This window comes from Palaemon carinicauda, chromosome 30, assembly GCF_036898095.1.
Source record: "Palaemon carinicauda isolate YSFRI2023 chromosome 30, ASM3689809v2, whole genome shotgun sequence".
Classification (NCBI taxonomy): Eukaryota; Metazoa; Arthropoda; class Malacostraca; order Decapoda; family Palaemonidae; genus Palaemon; species Palaemon carinicauda.
In genome coordinates this window covers 81,446,932-81,468,645 of record NC_090754.1, presented here as the reverse complement: position 1 = coordinate 81,468,645, position 21,714 = coordinate 81,446,932, and the positions used below count along the sequence as shown (strand labels likewise).

Genomic DNA, 21,714 nt, shown 5'->3' with positions numbered 1-21,714 from the left:
AACATGGCATTCGATTACAACAGCTGATTCACTCTCTCTCTCTCTCTCTCTCTCTCTCTCTCTCTCTCTCTCTCATGTTATACAATACTTACATATAGATGAAGAAACTAAAATTAGTTTTCTTAGTGTTAATTAAATATGAAACGAAAAAATTATGCTGAGTTTACATCCATTTCAATCGTTGCTAAAAATACGGCATCCAGTTTCATCAGCAAACCACTATTTTTTTGGGAAACATCATTTTATTCTAGAAAATTGCTACTCTTTAAATAGTTAATTGCACATTAAGAAAGCATGTACTTTTGTTTTTAAATTTCGGGTGTGTTTTAAAAATCGAGTATTGTTGACTTCTTTTTGTTTTACTTTTGGCTGTGATTTGATCAGCTGACGTCTAGCTGCCGTTCTTGAGAGTGTACGAATACACTAACAAAGTATTGTTTATACCATTTCTTAACTTATTCAAACCGTCTACAGTATACAGTTGATATTACATAAGCACCAATGTGTTATAACCTATCAAATTTTTTTGTTTATTACATTTAAAACAACACACACACTCTCTCTCTCTCTCTCTCTCTCTCTCTCTGGGCTCCTTTTCACTACCTCCCATTCCTTACCTCTCTCTATTTCTCTAACTAATGATATCTTTGTTGCTCCTCAAAGTTTCATTTATATTGAAAATCAATCATGATTCAATTTTCCTTACTTTCTCCAATCTCGCACCATCAGTCACATCGCGGTATTTTCGAAATATCCGGAAAATCCGCGATATATGTATATACATGCGTTATGAAAAAAATCCGCGAAGTGGTGAATCCGCGAAGTAGCGAGGGATCACTGTACCTCCTCTGCTGACAGCTGACAGACGCAGTGTCAGCGACTCCCGCTAGGGGAAAGGGAATCAAACGATCCTGAGGGGTAGAGATGATGAGGCCTGCCCGAAAGGAAGAAGTAAGTTGCCCAGACCTCTCTGAAGATCCTTCCTGCTCTTGTATGTGCCATGCTCTGCGTTTAGGTGGCTTCCCGCCCTAGAAGATCATGAACTGGAAGTACAGTACGCGCCCCAGATGACTCGCCAGGTTGCCCGTGTTACGATAACACGCTTCCCGCCCTACGGGAATAGCGGTCGAAATCACCCTGGCGCTCGCGCGATGGCAAATTGTTGGTTCGCTCGCGGGCGAACGTGGGCGCGCAGGAGCGCGGGCGTGCAGGCGCGCAGGTGAGGGCGAGCGCGGTTGAAAGGATGAGCGCTGGAGTTCGGGAGACCGATGGCGTGTAGGCGAGCGATGGCGCGTTGGCAAGGGATGGCGCATTGGCGAGCGATGGCGCGTTCGGCGAGCGATGGCGCGTTCGGCGAGCGATGGCGCGTTCGGCGAGCGATGGCGCGTTCGGCGAGCGATGGCGCGTTCGGCGAGCGATGGCGCGTTCGGCGAGCGATGGCGCGTTCGGCGAGCGATGGCGCGTTCGGCGAGCGATGGCGCGTTCGGCGAGCGATGGCGCGTTCGGCGAGCGATGGCGCGTTCGGCGAGCGATGGCGCGTTCGGCGAGCGATGGCGCGTTCGGCGAGCGATGGCGCGTTCGGCGAGCGATGGCGCGTTCGGCGAGCGATGGCGCGTTCGGCGAGCGATGGCGCGTTCGGCGAGCGATGGCGCGCTGGCGGGAATCGCGCTAGAGCTCGAGCGATGGAAAAATCGCTGGTTTGCGCACGGGCGAACAGAGGTTCGCGTGTGCGCGGGTGCGTGGGTGTAAGGGCGAGCGCAGGCGGCCTGGAGACCGATGGCGCGTAAGCGAGCGATGGCGCGACCTGGCGAGCAATGGCTCGTAGGCGGGCGAAGGCGCGTTGGCAAGCGATGGCGCGTGGTCAAGCGATGGCGTGTTTGGCAAGCGGTGGCGCGTTGGCAAGCGGTGGCGCGTTGGCAAGCGGTGGCGCATAGCGACCGCTCGCGTACAGAAGAGTTAACGCATGGGTGCGTAGGAAACCTATGACGATTGAAGCGTTGGCGTTGAAAACGCTTGCGCGCAGGCGACGAATTGCGCGGGCGCGTAGAGGATCGCTGGTGCATAAGGAGAGCCCAGGGATGCCTGTGAGCACCTGTGCGCTAACATAGGTATCTCTTGGGCGGCGGTGAAGTAGAGGCGCTGTGAGTCCAAAAGAACCTGTGAGCGCCTGTGCGCTAGCGAAGGAACTTCTTGAACTGCGTGACGAGGCAGGAACCAGGAGATCATAGGAGCGTAGTTGTGTGGCCAGCTGAGAAATGCGCGGCCAGACATATGAGAGATCGTCGGCGAGGAGGCGAAGGAATAACTCCTGGCCTGCGCCCAGATCCGAAGATCATGGGCGCGTGGGCGAACGATGGCGCATATGTGCATATCAGGAAGGGGGCGCAGATGCAAGCTGGCGAGCAGGTGTACGTGGAGTTCAGTAAAGAACAACCTCCCTGCTTGCGCCCAGATCCGGAGACCGTGGGCGCAAGGGCAAACGTTGGCGCGCAATGCGCACATCAGGAAAGGGTGATCAGATGTGCGCTGGCGAGCAGGTGATTGTGGGCGTCTCAGGAGACCGTAGGCACAGATGACGCGTAGCCGCACAGAAGGTCTCAGAGAGTTGGCGATCAGGTTGATTCAGTAGAAGTCTGGTCCACAGCAGGAGACTTGCGCCCAGATCCGGAGATTGTGGGGGCGAGGGCGCGTTGGCGCGTATTGCGCGCATCAAGAAAATTTGTGAACTACTGCGCGCTCGCGCGCAGTAGAACGAGGTAGCACAGGTAAAAAAACCTGGCACCAAAGGGCTTACTCATATGTGAGAAAAGCCCTAAGCCCCGAAGGGACAGGTGCCCATTTGGAAAACGGGGTAGAGGCGCCCACAGCGCTACTGCGTCCAGGAACGGAGAAAGAAGACAAGAAGATCTGGCAGGTGTCGAAGATCGCGAAAGAACTGCTGACAGGTCTAGAGAATGAGCAGCAACAGTCTGTTCTCGTTGAGGAGGATCCTCTGCGGCTGAAGATGAGGACGACCACGTACAGGAGCACCATCATCAGTCCTCCAAAGAGGAGTCTCTGTTAGTGAACTGCCCCGAGGGGGAGAGACACTCGCAGGAGAGACCGTTGGACTCAGCTGCCCCCTCGAAGATGTTCGGAGGGGGGAACTGAGCCTTCAGCAACAACAGCAGTAGGGAGTCCTCCGAAGAGGAGTCTCTATGAGTGTCCTCTCTTGCGAACGAGAAAGAAGAACACTTCTTAGAAGAAACTGATGAAGGCGCCCCTTAGGGCCGTTGGACCAGCAAGCTGACCATAAAGAGCAAGCCTCCGAAGAGGAGCTCCTGTAGTTGCTCAGCCCCTTGAGCGTAGCTGCAAGTGCGACCGCTCAGCACCAAGACCAAAATCGCACGAACACCATGGTTCGGCCTTGCAACCGCTCAGCCCCTTGAGCATGGTTACAAAAGCGGTCGCTCAGCACCAAGAGCATAACCGCCTGAGGACCAGAAAAAAATTAAGGTAGGAGAAGAAAGCCCCCTGAAGGGGAAAAAACTCATACCTGGAAAGGGAACCTCCCTCATAAGGGAAGTACCCACCCAAGGAGGCGAACCTCCTGAGCATTCTAATGAACTAAGGAGCTGGCAGTTGTCACAGGATAACTTCTAGGAGAAGGAACACGCCCATGATGAAGTCGTAGAGGAGGAGGCAACGGCAGACTCCCCTGGACCCAACAAGACAGCTCTGCTTCGTAGGCACATTAGGCAAAGGAAAAACTAGATAGTTAACTGTGAAAATAAAACAATTAGTTAACATTAATTCCCCCGGGGAACTCCGAAGAGGAACCCCCGCGGGAAAAGAATATGACAAATTCGAAGATAATTTGTATTTTTCGTAACCATACAAACCTTAGCTATTTACATTGGGTTTACCTTTTAGCGCAGCTGAAATGGCGAGCCATTAGAATTTAACGAGGGTGTATTACCCCCGCGCTAGTTAGCGGGGGGGGTGGGGGAGTGGTAGCTAGCTACCCCTCCCCCCCCCCTCACACACAGATGAATGCTCACTTTCACTTAGAGGTAGGATTTGTCTTGGGGGACAGGGCTGGCGGGCAAATATGTGTAAATAGCTAAGGTTTGTATGGTTAGAAAAAATACAAATTATCTTCGAATTTGTCATTTGTTCCATAACCAAAATACAAACCACGCTATTTACATTGGGTGACTTACCCATTAGGTAGGGGTGGAAAGTCCCCAGCCATACTGGCTTTGGCTTTACCAGGGGACTCTGAATCCGAGTGAGTCACACTCGAGAAAAGGAGTCCCTGCACCTCACAAGTTCCTTGCTCCGCAAGGAACCGTGTGGCCTACATAAGCTTGTGTGTGAAGGAAGAAGTGTGACCCGTCCTAGGCAGTTGACCTGGAGTTCCAGAAGGAACTCTGGGGTTAGGACGTTCCCAATACCACCTCGTCAGGGTATGGGGGACGCGACAGTATTGACTCAATACTCGGAATACAGGGAAGCATGGTTTACCTGCAGAGGTTCGAGGTCAGCTATGCAGAGACCAGGACGCTGTTTCCCCGTAGAGGGAATGATGAAGAAAGAAATAAGGGCCCGACATACTTCTTTCGTTCATGCAGGCTAAAACCTGATAACAATGCCCTCAACCTTCTGCTACCTGTCCAAAAAGGAGCCTGAGGTTAGACCAGCTGTTGTGTAGCCACCACAGAGCGATAGAAAACGTATCGAGACTCCTGTGGGTCACGCCCTGCAGGAAGCGGGCTGCGAAGGTCATTAGACGCTTCCAGACTCCAGCTTGTAGCACCTGCATCACAGAGTAGTATTACTCGAAGGCGAGGGACGTTGCGATGTATCCAACATCGTGCTGTAGGGGGACGTGACGGGGGAGGGTCTGGAGACAGGTCGAAATGAATGTCCTTGAGTCCGGGCTGAAGAGGTATACTGGTGACTCTCCCCCGTGTCCTCCTTGTGCTCCCAAATCAGCTGCAACTGAGAACAAACTGCAGCTGTTCCCAAAGCTAACCTCTCGATTCCTTTACTGGCAAGAAAGAGAAGGTCTTGGGACATCACATACAGAATGGAGACTCGAAATCTTGAAGGAATCGGACCGAAGGGCCGGGAACCCCAGATTCCGAGTCTAGCCAACTACTCAGGAGCGAACCTGAATGTTGCCTTCCCCTCTTCCTTAGAAAGGGCGGAGTCGTACGAGACCAAGAAGATTGCTTACACACTGGCCGTGGCCAGAGTGAGCAGGAGACCCAAGGCGGAATACAATGCGAGGCCTGTCGTAAAGGGTCTTGAGAAGATCTCTTCAAGGACTAAAAGTCCGAGCCATGCTCCAAGTTGGAGGTCTTCCTCCGACTAGGGCAGGGACGATCGTAGCTTCGCATGAGCGAGGAAAGATCCAGCGGGCAGGAAAAAGTTATTCCTTTAAGCCTGAAGGTCAGGGAAAGGCTGAGCGACAGGCTTCATTGCTGAGAGCGGAAAGGAGTTTCCTCCCGCCGAAAGGCAATAAGACCGTTATTGCTGGAGAAGAGGCCTCAAGGGAAGAGGTATATCTCCCACGGCACCAACCACCGAAGACTCTTCACTTTGCCTGGAAGACCCCTGCGGATGACAATCGCAGATAACGCGACCTCCGTACCGCGACTGTAGCGGGTTGTCTCTTCTTGAAGAGGAGGCGTAGTGTGTCCAGGCATGAAGCCGAAGCGACGCCCCGGTTCGGGAGAGATGTCGCAGTGTGGTTGTTTGAGTAGTCTGCGCCGTGGGAGAAGCTCTCCCGGGAGTTCCGTCAGGGGAAGCAGAGGGTCCAGAAACCGTTCTGCGCATAGTCCCAGTGGAGCTCTCCCATTGAAAGGTTGACAGACAACCTGGTCTTGTTGAGACCCATTGCCCACAGACAAAAAGGAGGGAAGACGCAGGCGTCTAAGTTGTCCCACCATCACTGGAATGCATCTTGCCAGAGTCTCGGGGTCTGAGACTGGGGGGGAAGAACAGCGGAAGCTTGAGGTTCCAAGCTGTCGCGATCAGGTCCCCCAGACCAGGACTTGCTGGTTACTCAAGGTCAAAGACCCCCAGGTACACTCTCTCTACGAGGCTCTGCTCGGATAGTCGGAGAGAACATTCCTCTGCCTGGAATGAGAGAGCCGATGGTGGTATTGAGATAATCTCAATCATCCCGGTATCTCTACTGCAAGATGGGAAGGTGTGAAAATGCGTCCCCTGCTGGTTAGAACACGCCAGAATCATGAAGTCGACGCGCACGGAGCGACTCGGCAGGAGCTGTAGGATCTGTACAGGGGCCAGACTACGGGCCCCTAAGCCTGCCTGAATGATGGAGAGGTATCCTTCAGGTCTTGACCATAGGCCTGGACCGGAACATAGCCCCCCCCCCCTTCCTTTGACGAGTCCGAGAACAGCATCAAGAATGTGGGGAAAGGACGAGAATATCCCCTACCATCAAGAGGTTCCATAGGTCAACACCTATTGCAGGTCTAATAGTTCCGCTGGTCCCATAGGGGCCAGGAAGTCCGGTTAAACGTTGCCTGAAACCACCGGAACTTGGACCGCCCCACATGGAACTTATCCTGAGGCGACCGTTTGGACTATAGACGGGTCAATGAGGAAAGGAGAACTAGGAAACGTTCCAAGGTAGGGCTGAAAGCTCTGCTTGACTGAGAACAGGTACTGCGACTCTCCTCAGTCTTGCCACAGTCAGCTGAAAGGAAGGCTCGGAGGATGTGGCAACACAATCTGGCGCCCCCAGGTGGTCACCCATCCAAGTACCGACCAGAACCGACGTTGCTTAACCTCGCTAGACGGACGAGAAGCGTGGTTTCCAACGTGGTAAGGCCGTTGACTCAATATCATGGCCAGATACTCCAGATGTTGAGGCAGAAGAAGAGAAGGCTCCAAGCAAAATACCATGAACCCACACTCATGTTAAGCATCCGGAAGCTTGTCCCGCCGCTGAAGAAGGTCGAACCCGAGCCTACCGGAGTTGACCAGCCCTCCAAAAAGCAAAGGAGGCGGAAGCCTGCACCTGAGCGGCCATGAGGAAAGCAGGGAGAGTTCTCTGGGGAAAAAAACCTGCTATGCCACGGCGGGATCGCCACACTGCATCATAAGCAGGAATACCTGCAGTCTAGGCTGAATTCCCCGAGCTCCCTGGAAGATGGATGGAATGGAAACTGAAAGTACCCGTCCTTCCGATCCAGGGTTTAAGGAATACTGTCGCCTCGTTACCAGTCTGATCGATTCTGCTGTTCTACGCTGGCCGAAGTTTGTTCGACAAACTTGATCAGGGCTGAGAGGTCGACTACGGAACTCCCCTCTCAGATACCTCCTTACAAGAAAGGATCGACTGGAGAGGCCGAGGGTGAAGCCGTCGATGATCCTATGGAGGACCTTCGCTTAAGGTATGGATCATTCTGCCCAACCGGGCAACTCTTGCCGACGCTATAGCATAGAGGTTCAGAGACACTGAATTCGCTGACAGAGACGGCAGGCGCGATATCCTTGGCTGATCACAGAGATTGTGCGGGAATGGGCATCGGGAAGCTGTCATCCGGATGAGTAACCTTAAGCATCCTCTCAGCGAGAAACCTGCAATCCTAGAGTTCGTGAACTCTGCCACTCCTTTTAGGACTATGCCCCCCGGGGTAGCCTCCCGTGCCATCTGTTCCTGACAGGAGGAAACTGCAATTGGACACCTTGTCCCAGTTGTCGTAGCCGATAACTTAGGCCGACGTGGTTGAAAGAAAAGGGCGCTGGAGCCCTGCAGAGTCTGGAAGAAAGCGCCTTGGAGGAGTGAAAACGGAAGTCGATTTCCTCCGCAGAGCCGCTGTCTAAGTCTCTGTCCTTGGGCACAAACAAACTCTTCTCAAGGATGGAAGGGTGTCTGAGGTCGTCGACCTCCACAGATGAGACACCCGAAGGAAGCCCTCAGTCAGCGCGTCCAGATGTGCAACATCGAGCTTGTCCACAAGTTAGATACTTAACGACGAAAGGCCAAGGTGCCAGAGCTCGAGAGGAGAAAAGTACCCATGATCTTCCTGTAGCTTCCTTGAACCAAACCTCGGGCCGTAACCGAGGAGGGAAAGGACCTGGTAAGCCCCCAGAGGAAGGGGTAAGCAGTCACCCCTTGGCCGATGGAGAAATCTCGAACGGAAAGCCCCCCCGCCAAAAATCCTTCCAGGGAATGACGTGGAAGGGCTAACCCAGGTTCTGGAAAGAGGAGTGTTGCTCAGACCTCCCTGAAGTTTCTTCCTACTCTTGCAAGTGCCATGCTCTGCGTTTATGGGGTGAGGCCGTGTTCTGGAAATACGCACCAGAAGAACTCGCCAGGCTGGCCATGCTGCGAAAACCCCTATGGGAATCGTGATCGCAATCGCCCTGGAGCTCGCGCGATGGTAATTCAAAGATTTGCGCATGGGCGAACGTGGAAGCGCGCATGGGCGAACGTGGAAGCGCCCATGCGCGGTCACGCAGGAACGCAAACGAAGGTGAGCGAAGGAGCGCAGAAGAAGGGCGAGCGTGGTAGGAAGGGGCGAGAGCTGGTGATCGGCGAGCGATAACCCATAGACGAGCAATGGATACTGCAAGAATTAAGCCGACGTTCGCACGACGAAACACCGTCGGCTCGCACGACGGAACACCGTCGCTTCGCGCGCGGGCGAACATTGGAGAGCATGTGCGCGGACGCGCATGAGCGTAGACGTGCAGGCACGTGGGCGTGTGGGCGCGCAGGCGAGCGGTCGCGATGGCGAGCAGCATGCGCAGGTGGGCGATCGCGCGATGGCGAGCAGCATGCGCAGGTGGGCGATCGCGCGATGGCGAGCAGCATGCGCAGGTGGGCGATCGCGCGATGGCGAGCAGCATGCGCAGGTGGGCGATCGCGCGATGGCGAGCAGCATGCGCAGGTGGGCGATCGCGCGATGGCGAGCAGCATGCGCAGGTGGGCGATCCCGCGATGGCGAGCAGCATGCGCAGGTGGGCGATCGCACGATGGCGAGCAGCATGCGCAGGTGGGCGATGGCGAGCTAGTAGCTGGCGAACGATGTTCCTTCAGAAGTGTTGGAGAATGTTGGCATGCAGGCTGTAACACACGCGGGCGATCCGGAGATCGCCGAGAGACAGGTGATCGATGACGTGTAGAACGCTGTTGAATAGGCGATACTAAAATCGTCTGTGCGCGCTGGCGAGCTGATGATCGCTGGCGAGCTGATGATCGCTGGCGAGCTGATGATCGCTGGCGAGCAGAAGGCAACGCGTGGAAGCCTGCGCATAGAAGAAGAGTCCTTGACCCAGACCTGAACAGAAGTTCTAGATCGCGAGGGTGAACGTGGGCGCACAGGGCGCGTAACAGGAACCAACAGGAACAGCATGGATGATCATCATGAGAGCGCTGACAAACAGGAGAGCGCTGGCGAAAGGAGAGCGCTAGCGATCAGGAAGCGCTGATGAGCAGGAGAGCGCCTGTGCGCTAACACTGAGCTGGAGCAGGAGAGAACACACCAGAAGGGCGCGCAGGGGAACCCTGACACGCAAGGGAAGAACCCCCGTGGGAGGCAACCCTTTGCCCCGAAGGGAACGTTGTCCGTCGGGAGACAGATGTCCATCGGAAGACCGTAGCCTGTCCGCCAGGAGACTGATGCCCGTTGGAAGACCGTTGTCCGTAGGGAAGACCGTTGCCCGTCGGAAGACGAGATCAGACTGCTGTCCATCTGCACCAAGGCGGAAGATCAAGAAAAAGGAGTTGTAGGCTGCAAACGGAGATTCAAAAAGGCGCCTCTTAGCACCCCTATAGGGAGATGAGAGGCCCTTACGACGAGGCGGACGGTGGGCCTAGGCGAGGGAGGCCAACAGCAACAGCAGCAGAAGAATCCTCCGAAGAGGAGTCTCTATGAGTGTACTCTCTCGCGAACGAAAGAGAAACACTTCGTAGAAGAGACTGGTCAGCCAGTGACCTAAAAGGAGCAATCCTCCGAAGAGGGGCTCCTGCAGTTGCCCAGCCCCTTGAGCGAAACTGCAGGTGTGACCGCTCAGCACCAAGAGCATAGTCGCACGAAAAAAAGGCAAGAAAAGAACCCCCAAAAGGGGAAAAACTCAAGCCTGGACAGGAAAAACTTCCCTCGGAAGGAAAGTTACCCGCCCAAGGAGGCAAGCCTCCTGAGAGTTCTAAAATGAACTGGAGAGCTGTCCGTCGTCACGGGAGTACTTCCAGTAGAAGGAGACACGCCCCTGACGAAAATACAAGGGGGGAGGCAGCAACAGCCGAATCCCCAGGCCTCAACAAGACAGCTCACACCGTTGCCATATTACAGAAACGAACTAGATCAGTAACTGTAAAAAAATAAACAAAAATCATTAGTACACATTCATTCCCCCGGGAAGGCTCCGAAGAGGAATCCCGAGGGAAAGGAAACAAGAATTACACAACAGGCACGTGCCCTCACAACCACTTACACTCACGGAAGGAGAGCTGTAACCAAAACAGAATTATAACAATCATAATTATGTAATTTAAAAATGAATGAACACTAAAGAAAGAACGAAAACCCCAAAAGGAATCGTTCTACAAGCTGAAAAAAACAACTACACACACAAATCTGAAAAGGAAACTTACTGATTTCTATACTCAAATATATATACAAACATGAAAACATGTTTACATATATATTGAGTAAAAGAAAAGTAAGCGATTAATTAAAGACAAAACAAACAATGGCTGCCAAGAGAGGACCAAGACAGAGACGTCTGTCACAGTCCAAGCCAAAAGTGAAAGTGAGCATTCATCTGTGTGTGAGGGGGGGGAGGGGTAGCTAGCTACCACTCCCCTATCCCCCCGCTAACTAGCGCGGGGGTAATACACCCTCATTAAATTCTAATGGCTCGCCATTTCAGCTGCGCTAAAAGGTAAACCCAATGTAAATAGCGTGGTTTGTATTTCGGTTACGGAACAAATAAGAATTACACACAGGAATGCGCCCTCCTCCCCCACTGCCACTCACGGGAAGGGAGGAGGGAAGGCGGAGAACTGTAACAAAACAAAATTATAACAATTATAAATATGTAATTCAACTAAGAATGTTACTAATCGTAAGAACGAATGAACCCCGAAGGGAAGCGTTCTACACAGAGGCTGAAAAGTTAACAAATGCAATTAGATTTAAATAAAAAAATAATTGAGACAAAATAAACGTAAGCAATTCAACCCACAACGGGAAGGAAGCTACCGTAATACGTAGTAATAATAAAAGGGTGAACGAACTCAAGGAGAGAGAGAGAGACCGTAGTCAAACAAAACTCCCAAGTTCCCCACGCTGATATACGAAGTTCCCCGTAGAGAAGGAGGAACAGCGGCGAAACATATTAGTAAGTAGAGTCCAGCGATGACGATTCCCCACAGCGCCCGCCGAAGGGAGACCAAAGGACCAAGGGAGAGATCGCAACCCATGAAAAGTCACCGTAGTGGCCTGAGACCACACGGAGAAGTTGTCGTACAATGAGTGAACTTCCTACACACACACACACAGCACAAACACTGAAAAGGAAACTTAATGTCTTTCTATACTCAAATATATACATAAACACAAGAATGTTTACATATATACAGTTATAAGAACAGTATAAGAAAAGTAAGTAATTAGTAAGACAAAGCATTAATGGCTGCCATGCAAGGACGGAACAGAGACGTCTGTTCATTGTCCGAGCCAAAAGTGAAGTGAAGTAGTTCACCGGTGTGTGAAGGGGGAGGGGTAGCTAGCTACCACTCCCCTACCCACCTGCTAACTAGCGCGGGGGTAATACACCCTCGTTAAAATCTAATGGCTCGTCATTTCAGCTACGCCGAAAGTAAACCCTATGTAAATAGCGTGGTTTGTATTTCGGTTACGGAACAAGAAACTATTAGAAAGATTACTTGAGTGCCATATGTGGATGAGATCATGATGAGGGGTAGATGGGGATGGTTTGGGTATGCTCTTTGCCTTCCCCAAGAGATTAGTTCACCAAATGTTCAGCTGGGCTCCACAAGGCACTAGAAGAATTGGAAGACCCAGGCCTACATGGCTAAGGACTATAAAACGCGAAGTAGGAGATGATGAATGGAGAAGTATTGAATTAAAAGTCCAAGACAGAGACGACTGGCGAAATCTAACTGAGGCACTTAGCGTCAATAGGCGTAGGAGATGATGATAATGATAAAAAAGGGAAAATTGCTAAAGATCAGAATTTGCAAAAAAAGAAAAAAAAAAAAACACGACAAAGCCCACCTTGCATGATTACCCACGTATGTGGCAGCAGCAATGTGAGATTTGTACTTTTAATTAACTGTTCTCAAGATACCTGTTGACATTACATAAGTAACATCGCATAGGAAAGCTATAACAAATCTCTCAATTCAAAACTATCAACACATATTTAGGATTGTGTGATATTTAAGAGTAGTTTCTGTGCTAACAATTTTGAAATGTAAAGATGAGTAAATACGAATTTTTCATGTGTTGATAGTCTGAGAAATACCTGGCATAAGTCAGTGCCATGTTCGAGAAACCAACTAATATATCCATAGATTCTAACACCTAAAAAAGTTAAACATAGTATATTTGGCCCGATTTTTATTTTCATGTGACTACCATAATTCTACACATCATTCAAGTAATTAACAGATAAAATCCAATTATAATTGTGCTAAAATTTTGCAAAGCACTTAAGCTTAAGAATCTTTGAGCTTTTCAAATACTTTAAACATTGGAAGATATTGGAAAAAGCTTACAATTTTAGTACATGAGATTCAAAGTCAGTGAATTTTAATAATTTAGATAATGACAATATACTGTGAGGACAACAAGATGAGCAGAGAGAGACTGACATAATTTACTGACTGTCTGTCTGTCTGTATAGATTGCCTTACCTTGTGTAAGACACGGGCTCTTGCAACGATCACTATATTACAGAGTGCGGACGGATAAGTAGCCCGGGAGGGAAACATTTCCAACCACCAAAATCATTGTGTTTTCATTAAAAAAAATTAACAAATACCAAGGTGGTAGCCTACGGAAATATACAGTATTAAACATTAAAATAAAGCTCTTAAATAGCGCAACATTGTGATACAAAAAACCACTGTGCGGAACAAATAATAGTTACAATTATCAGAAAAGAGTCCAGGGGGAGGAGGAGGGTAAGACGATGTCCTTACAAGTACTTCCCCCTCCCACACAGCGGGCATCGGAGATAGTTGATGCGATTAATCCCTGTATCGTAGAGGGCGACATAGTTCCCCTCTGGTTCTTGAACAGAGGGGAAGGTTGCTCTGCTTCGGAGGAATCATTTTCCCCTGTCGTTGCGTGGTTTTCTCCCGTTTGGTGGATTATTTGTTCTGAGGTGGAACCCTGGGTCTACCAGGGCCCGCGGGGAACTTCTTGTTGCTTTCAAGGTACGCTGGTTTTAATCTGTCGATCGTCACCTAGTCTTCTTATCTGTGGACGTTCAAGAGGAAAGATTTGGCTGTTCTTCTGATGACCTCGTAAGAGCCGCGATAAGGTCTAGTCAGGGGTTGGTGGTGAGCCTCGACCCAGATGAAGACGTAGTCACGGTCATCTAGGTTCTAGTCCTGTCCTCGTATGTTTTCAGGCATGGGCTGAATTTCTCGGCGATCTATCTCAGGTGATCTAGCTTGGTGTCGTCAGTAGTTGCAGGGAAGAACTCGCCAGGGACTATAAATGCCTCGCCGTAGACCTTCTCCGCAGGGGAAGGTTCGCCGTCTGCCCTGGAAGCGGTGTGAATGCCAAGGAGGATCCATGGAGGTTGCGCTTTCCAATGTTTGTCAGAATAAGCGAGGAGGAAGAGCGGAAACAACCGTTCTCCTCCCGAGCCAAAAGTAAAGTGAAGTAAATCACAGGTGTGTGAGGGGGAGCGGTAGCATGCTACCCTCCCCTACCCCTTGCTAACTAGCAGTGTGGGTCGTTAATCCTCGCTAAACTTTAATGGCTCGTCATTTCAGCTACACCGAAATAATACCCAGAATAAATAGCGTGGTTTGTATTCCAGTTACGGAACAAATACAGTATTATACATTAAAATAAAGCTCTCAAAGAGCGCAACATCGTGAAACAAAATCCACTGCGTATAATAAATAATAGAGTTACAATTATCAGAAAAGAGTCCAAGGGGAGGAAACACGGCGGGTAAGACGATGTCCTTACAACACCACTTGAAACAAAACCGAGTCCTGTAGCTAATGACAGACTGTGACTATTCCTAGTTTTTTTCATGAGTGATCAAATAATCGCTCCATTACAAAATGGAAGTAGGTAGTTGGTAAAACTATAAATTTAATAAAGTCTACTCGCACTGTCAGAAGTTGTCCTTTAAGGGGGCAAAATGAATGTATAATGGTGCAAATATTACACTAAAACTATAAAATTAACAGTAATAAAGAGAATTGTTGCAAAAAGCATTCATTATGTGGAACAATTTCTTAATATTTATGTAGCCTATCTGCTTTTACTTTAGCTAGCCCTATGGGTAGACTACTGTAAATTTACCGTTATGCATATACTTCATCACCGTGATGTTATGGCAGTAGAAATAGGAGACAAAAGACAGGTACCACATATGGTAGTTCTTTCCCTCAGCGAAGTGTTGCAAGATATAATGCTTAAATTAGTTTTGAATATAATTTTAGTAGTACTAGCTTATAAGCACATTACTTTTGTCTTTTAGTAACTACTCAGGTCTGATTTATTTTAGGATTTTTGCCTGTCACATCAGACCTTTGCTAACTACTCTTTTTTACCGATTCATTTCGGTATGCCAGATTTATTAGGATTGTTACTGTGTATGTTCTTCTAGAGATGCTAGATTGCTCTCTTTATTGTAAATCAAAATCCTGCCTAAATCTAACTCACTACAAGCGTACAATGCCCTACTATTCTCGTGTTGACACAAGAATAGTTACAAATGGTTTTAAACTATTGGAACCTAGACATATGTCTACTATAGGCTCTAGAGCCTTTAAATATGTCTCCAAGACTACAATAAACTCTCACGAGACATCCGAATGATTGGCGATATTAAGGTTTTCAAGAGGAAACTGAAGACTTTCTTATTCTGCGAGACCTTTGACAGTGATGATTTAACAGTAACGGAGCAATACGTGATATGAAATGTTAAATACTTTGAATGAATAAGCTAAAATGACTGTGGAGGTCCGGTAGAGAGTAGAGAGTAGGGTCCCCATGCTGTACAGGACCAGAAAACAGCTGTCAAAATAAAATACTGTAAGTAAAAGTATTTGAAACTCCAAACATGGCACCTTGACGTGTGTAGCATACACAAAATAAGGCTCACCTATCTAGAAGCTGAACCCAGGTGAAGCCCCTGACCCAGCATTCTGCCTTGTGATATGGCCACGCATATAGGTGTACAGCTATCGCACCTGCTGTGCTGGCAATTATTCCGGTCCACCCCTGGCCTTCCCCCTCTGAACCCAGCAGAAACCCAAACCGTTTCCCTAGGAAGAGGAGTTGTTGGACGAGGGATAGATGAGGAGGGACCTGAACCAGTGTCCTCAACCTTCCAAGTAGTAAGGTATAACTAGTGGGGTGGACTGACCAGTTGAGAAGTGCAAACCTACTATGCACTTATCTGGACAAAGGCTCTCCAATTACTGAAAGGACTGCATGTAAACGAGTGGCCACGCATAATTCCCAATTTTAGATATTGCTGGCTATACATCGTTCGGGCTGAGTACATAGGATTAGTTGTACTTTAAAACTGAGTATGTTTTCTTTAAGAGACTATTCAAATCACAAGTCACAAGACTACGGATTTGACCTCATTTTAATTATGTAGCCTTGTAATAGACCTTGAGTCTTGACATAATTGATTAACTCTGTCCATATTTGCTGAGCATTTTGTATTTCCCAATGTCGATTTGATTGCATTTTCCATTTTGCTCATGTTAAGATGTCCATTTAGTGCTGTGATTTTGTAATGAAGAATTTAGATTAGATTATATCCACTTGTATTCTTGTTCTTAATATTTGAATAACTGTGTTAAACAACGGCATTATAATTATTTTGTTCTTAATAATTCCCAGTAAGAGAAAGGTTATTATGGTAGAGATATTGAAGAGAGTAAGTTAATCTGAGTAACATAGGTAAGTGATATTAGCGAGTGTATGTTTTATTTTTTGTGCTTTGAAGGTTAGGGTCCTCATTTTAACTTTCTTACAATACATCCTTGCTCTAATCCATTACCGGTCTCTACCCTCCAGATGCCTTCCCTACCAGAAATAGGCAACTGTACTGTAAAAGGGGGACCTGTCCCAGAACTCTTGGAAAGGGGCCAATTCCCTCGCAGAACCCCTTGCATAGGAACTCATGGTCGCTGAAGGCAAGGTTAGAAGAGGGAGAGAGTGAGTGAAAGGGACATAGTATCCTGCCATGAGGACGGAGACCAGCCAAGGTTCGGCTCCATGGAGTATCCACCTATGCACCTGCTCTGTAGGCATCCTACCAATGGTGGATTGGTTGGAGGAATGGCCTTCCTAGTGGGAATGCCCACATCGTCCCCTTCTCACTCGCTTAACTCTCCTAGGTCGAAAGGGCTACCTTTGACCCTGGTTCTTTGCTCTTGCCTATTGCGGATGTTGAGGACCCTTCTTCTGCACTTGGCGCTTTGTCAAGGGAGAACACTGTGACAGCAGTGCCATGGAGTAAGGCCGAGATGTCATAGTCCGTTGGAGGAGGGAGTCGTGACTTGCTCTCTGGAACTTCCTCGACTTCCTCCATGTTAAAGAGGGAGGGGCTATTTATCGTTGAATTGTACAGTCTCATCACTTCTCTCCTCAACACTTGCTTCCTAAATTTTTTAATTTTGAAACGACAGCATTGGTTAAGAACATGCGAGTCCTAGCTCCTGAAAGGAGGAAGGCCAACAACGGTTCTTTCCTGAGGGGTGAAGAGGCCTTCGCTCTTCACGAGGTAACCTAACGTCCCCGACTGGTAATCCAACCATGAAACAATTACAACAAACCTTTGTAACTCTTTCCATGTTGGCAGCCTCCCCCACAAAGAAATGCACTGTAAAGGTTGCCAGTTTGGCTAAAGAGTTCTGAGTTAGCGCAAAGATTGGCGAATTCAATGGTAGAGGAGACGGATCATCCCTCTACCATCTCGTAATACTTCCTTTGCTGAAGGTATGAGGGAGGAAGTAACAGAGAGGAATTCACAGATCGAAGGGACTGTGACATTCCTGCCACTCGGACGTGAGCAATCTTCTTTGCTGCCTTCACCCTCCTTGACCAAGCTAAGGCAACATTGTTTTAGTGGGTCTCGGAGTATCACAAAAGAGGTCTAGGAGAGAATCTTTGCCTTCTGTCGGGACCTGATCCAACTCCCCTAGATTATTGACCCTGATTATGCAGGGCAGGACTTGCAGAAAGACCCAGTCTGCACTTTTCTGCTCTAGGGGTGAGACCTTGGGGCTAGCGGACGCCAGCAGCACTCCATTGGAATGTTCCGAGCCATCATCAATAGGTTCCTCTTCCTCCAAGCCAGCACCCATAGCAGCCCGGGGAGAGTCGAGGTCGTCACCAAAGTTACTTTTAGCAGGAGGAGGACTGAGTCATAGGAGGAAGAACTCTGTGCTCCGGTCTCACGGAGGCAGATGATGGAACTGCATGACGTTCCCTTCAAGATTGAAACTCATCCATAGATCATCAATTCATAGGTAATGTTTTGGTGCCTTTCCTTTCCCTCAAGCGGATATTAAAATCCCCGCAAAAGGATGAATTTCCCTCCCTCTCTGACTCCTTAGGTCTTGCTCCTTCTAAGGGAGCAGAAGGAGAAACCCCTGCCACTGTGGTAGGTGGTTAGGGCTGGTCCAACTCTATTAGGGGAAAGCCTATAATTGTCTGTGAGAGAGATCTGCCCCAGGGATTTCAATCCTCTGATCATTCTGGGTGAACGGTATTCCCCGGCAGGAGTGTGTTTGCCCTCTGATTCCTTTTCCTCCTCTATGACATAGTGGGAATTAAACCCAGCCTCTCCCAGACAGGATCCTGGCGGGTAGGAGCCTTGGTCGTCAAGTTCTCCTGATACCAAGAGATCACCTGAGGCTTAGGAGGGGTAAGAGGAGGTGGATGCCTAGCCAAGCTACAGTGTCTGGGATCAGACAGAACTTCACTCCCCTTGGGAGACTCCAACGGCGAGAAAAGATCTGACTCTTACCTGTAAGGATAGGTACAGGTAATGTAAGTGTGGGCTAATGAAGTAGGGTCTCGCAAACTCTTAATGGGTACTAAGGTGAGCAACCCGAGTAGCTTACAGACCTATGTCAGGCAGAAGAGCTCGGCCATCCACCTCGCTAGTGCTAAGTGGGAGGGTGCGCAACACCATGCAATACTCCTCTGCGAAATTAAGGTCTTTTGCATAGTACTCATGCTCATCCTGCCTCTCACCAAGGGAGTTGGTGAGTAGCCTTATGTCATCCCATCAGAGAGGAACAAAAAGGGCTGTGATGGACTTGAAGAACAGCCATTTCTCCCGCGTAAGAAATTGAAACCAAGAACCACAGGTCCTGAAGGGCTTGGCCTCACAAAGTTCCATGAACTTTATTGTGTCCCGAGAGGCATGATATAGGAAATATCCCTGAAGACTTATAGCCTACGAGCAGTTTCTCCTTCGTAAGAAGATGAAACCATGAGGCGCAGGTCCTGAAGGGCTTAGCCTCACAAAGCTCCATGAGCTTTGTTGTGCCCAAGAAGAACGATGTAGGAAATAACCCTGAAGAGTTATAGCCTACAAGTACTTTCTTCCTCATAAGAGGTTGAAACCATGAGGCACAGGTCTCGAAGGGCTTGGCCTCTCAAAGCTCTAAGGGCTTTCTTTTGCCCAAGGGCACAATATTGGCAATAACCCCAAAAGAGTTAAAGCCTACAGTTGGCAGTCATCGCAATCTGCGGCATAGACCAAAAGGGGAAGCTGCACATGTCTCGTTTTGTACCCTGAGGGTACGGCAGTAATGAGCAGGAAGTACAGAGTCACCTTAATCCTTCGTCGCCAAGCTCCGAAGACTAAGACCGGGACATGGATGAATCCAATTCCCGCCAGAGGATTTCCCCGAGGGGGGAACCACACAGGCAAAGGCAGTCTTACCAATGGGCAAAAATGTGACCAACCTGTTTCCGCTATCGGCAAGATCGCTGGGCAATAGCTGGTGGAGGAGCTCTTTCCCTCTTACGGGATGATTGCCAAACACCTAGTGGAGAACGACACTTTCTCAAAAGGGAAAGTTGATCAACACCTGGTGGGGGGATGGCTTTTCCTCGTAAGGGATGGCTGTCCAACACCTGGAGGCTGACCTCCAAGCAGCACTCTCCGTTTCCTGTCAACGAGCTGAATTCAAGTTGAAAGTTGTTTGGGAAACGTAGCCAAAGCTAGTTTCTGGGTTCACCCTGAAGGGATCACCCTGACTGGAAACTATGATGGGAACCAGTCTGCCACTGCTTATTCTTACGTCAAAGCTGCATGAACAAAGGTGAGCAGAAGTAAAGAGTGGTGCAGTAAACTGTAACAATCCCGGAACCATTCCTTAGTGGGAGACACGAAAGCCCCAAGGAAGGAAGAAGTTTCTGGCAACATTAGAGACTTCCCTCTGAGGTGGGTGTCGTTGCTTTGCTAAAGGAAGCAACAGAGTTCACACTAAAGAGAAGTCCGGGGTCACCATCTGAAAAAATAAGGAATTTTTAAACTTTTAGGCCAGTTGTTTTTAATTGTAAACCATTTAATAGGTTTTGACAGGAGAGCAAGACTAAGTCTTTACTGAGCCAAAATAAAAAGTGATGATTGTTTACTAGTGCTTGGGTGAACAGGGTGGCTGGTCTGCCCACAACTAGCAGAGCGTAGTTACACCTTGCAAAAGTTTTAACGGCTGGTTTCAGCTATGGCTGAAATAATACTACTAATTGAAGAGTGTAAGGTTTGTATATAGAGCCGGAACTAATAAATTTTACATTGGTCCAATATTTCTAACTATTGCAGATCAACAGGATTTCGAGGGGTTCCTCATGGCTGAAGCATATAGCTGCAATCCCTGTATATCCTGAAATACATTTTCCAATACTTCAAATATCTCTCATGGCTTATTGAATACCTCTAGCACAAATTTTCAAAGTTTTGTGTATTTTAGCCAATTCTATGTGAGCTTTTGATGTGTTGTGAGAATGCATATAAACTTCCTTAATAACTGTTCCAAACTTTGTATGAATCCTTGTATGACAGCTAGAACCTTGGCCAAAAATTTATGTTTCATTCTCTTTTGCTGTACCCATCAAATAAAAATAAATTATTTTCTTGTGCAAATTTTCCTCTTCCTCTTTGACTAAAGATTTGCTCCATTTTGATAGGTAAAAGAGTGTGCTATTTAAATAAATGGCCAATATTACACATATACAGTATTTCTTACCTCAAGTCTTGGAGGTCTTAGGATGATGTTCCTCTGTAACTGGAAGGTGTCTTACTGGGAGTTCCACTTGGGTGACAGAATAATTGATGGCTTTGGGCAGGATGTTGTTGAGCAGTTTTTGCCTCTTGTGCTGTTGAATAAATGTTTTTTAACTATAATGGTTGTAGTAAAAAAAAATCACAGGTTAAAGCAATTTGAATTTTCCAAACGATAAAAACCCGAGTCCTTTAACAAGAGTATCTTTTCAGCAAAGCTGGAAATGACAACATTGAAAGTAATTTGTATTTTTTTCTAACGACACAAACCTGTAGCTATTTATAGGGATATTAGTTTAGGTGAAGCTGAAAGTCTAACCATAAGACTTTTAGCAAGGTATAACCACCCACCTGCTGGTTAGCGGGGGTTATGGGGGCGGGTATGGGCTACCCTGCTCACACACAAACCTGTGTTGTATCAACTTTTTATTGCAGCCAGAACTTATCAGGGGACAGGTGATGGTAGGCCAATTTGTATAAATAGCTATAGGTTTGTATCGTTATTAAAAATACAAATTACTTTAAAATTTGTAATTTGTTCCGACACCAATACAAACTCATCCTCTTTATTGTGATCGACTTACCCCTTAGGAGGGTGGAAGTTTGAACCAACTGGCTGGTCTTTGACCTGGGGGTTTTCCCATACGTGTTCTGCACGTAACAAGGAGAAACTGTGACACCTCACTAAACCATTTGTGCAAATCACAGTCAGGTGCCTGAGCATTCTGTGATTATGTGATACTAGCAATATGGCTAGCCTATGTAAGAATTCTCAGAAATGTAGGAATCTTAGAATAAACCATAGTCATTACCCAATCCATCTTTTCCAGGGGGTATGGGGCCATAACAAGTATATCTCTCTATACCAGGTTAGACAAGGGAAACCATAGATGTTACCCAATCCCATCTTGCCAGGGAGTATGGGAACGTAATAAGTATATATCTCTATACCAGGTTACACAAGGGAAATGGTTCTACCTGCAGAGAGCTGAGGCCAGCTTTGCTGGGTACTGTAGGTGCTGTTACCCTACAGGGTGGAAGATGAAAAAAAAGAGCCAATCATTCTTTGTTATTCCTCCCAGAATTAACCATGGTTAAACTCTGCCCTCCCCTATCTGCTACTTGTCTATCAAGGAGTTTGAGGAGTTTAATTAACCCATTCATTGTGTAACCACCACAGGGTCAATAGAGAACATCTCCATGTCC

At 48.2% G+C, this 21,714-nt stretch overlaps 1 long non-coding RNA gene across 1 annotated transcript in view; it reads right to left on the bottom strand.

Moving 5' to 3' along the window:
- LOC137623851 (uncharacterized) overlaps positions 1–20,605 on the bottom strand; it is a 47,427-nt gene extending 26,822 nt beyond the window's left edge. Inside the window, exon 1 of the long non-coding RNA XR_011040654.1 lies at positions 20,474–20,605. This is a non-coding gene — a long non-coding RNA (uncharacterized lncRNA). The remainder of the gene's footprint in view (positions 1–20,473) is intronic.
- Between the last annotated feature and the right edge of the window lie 1,109 nt (positions 20,606–21,714).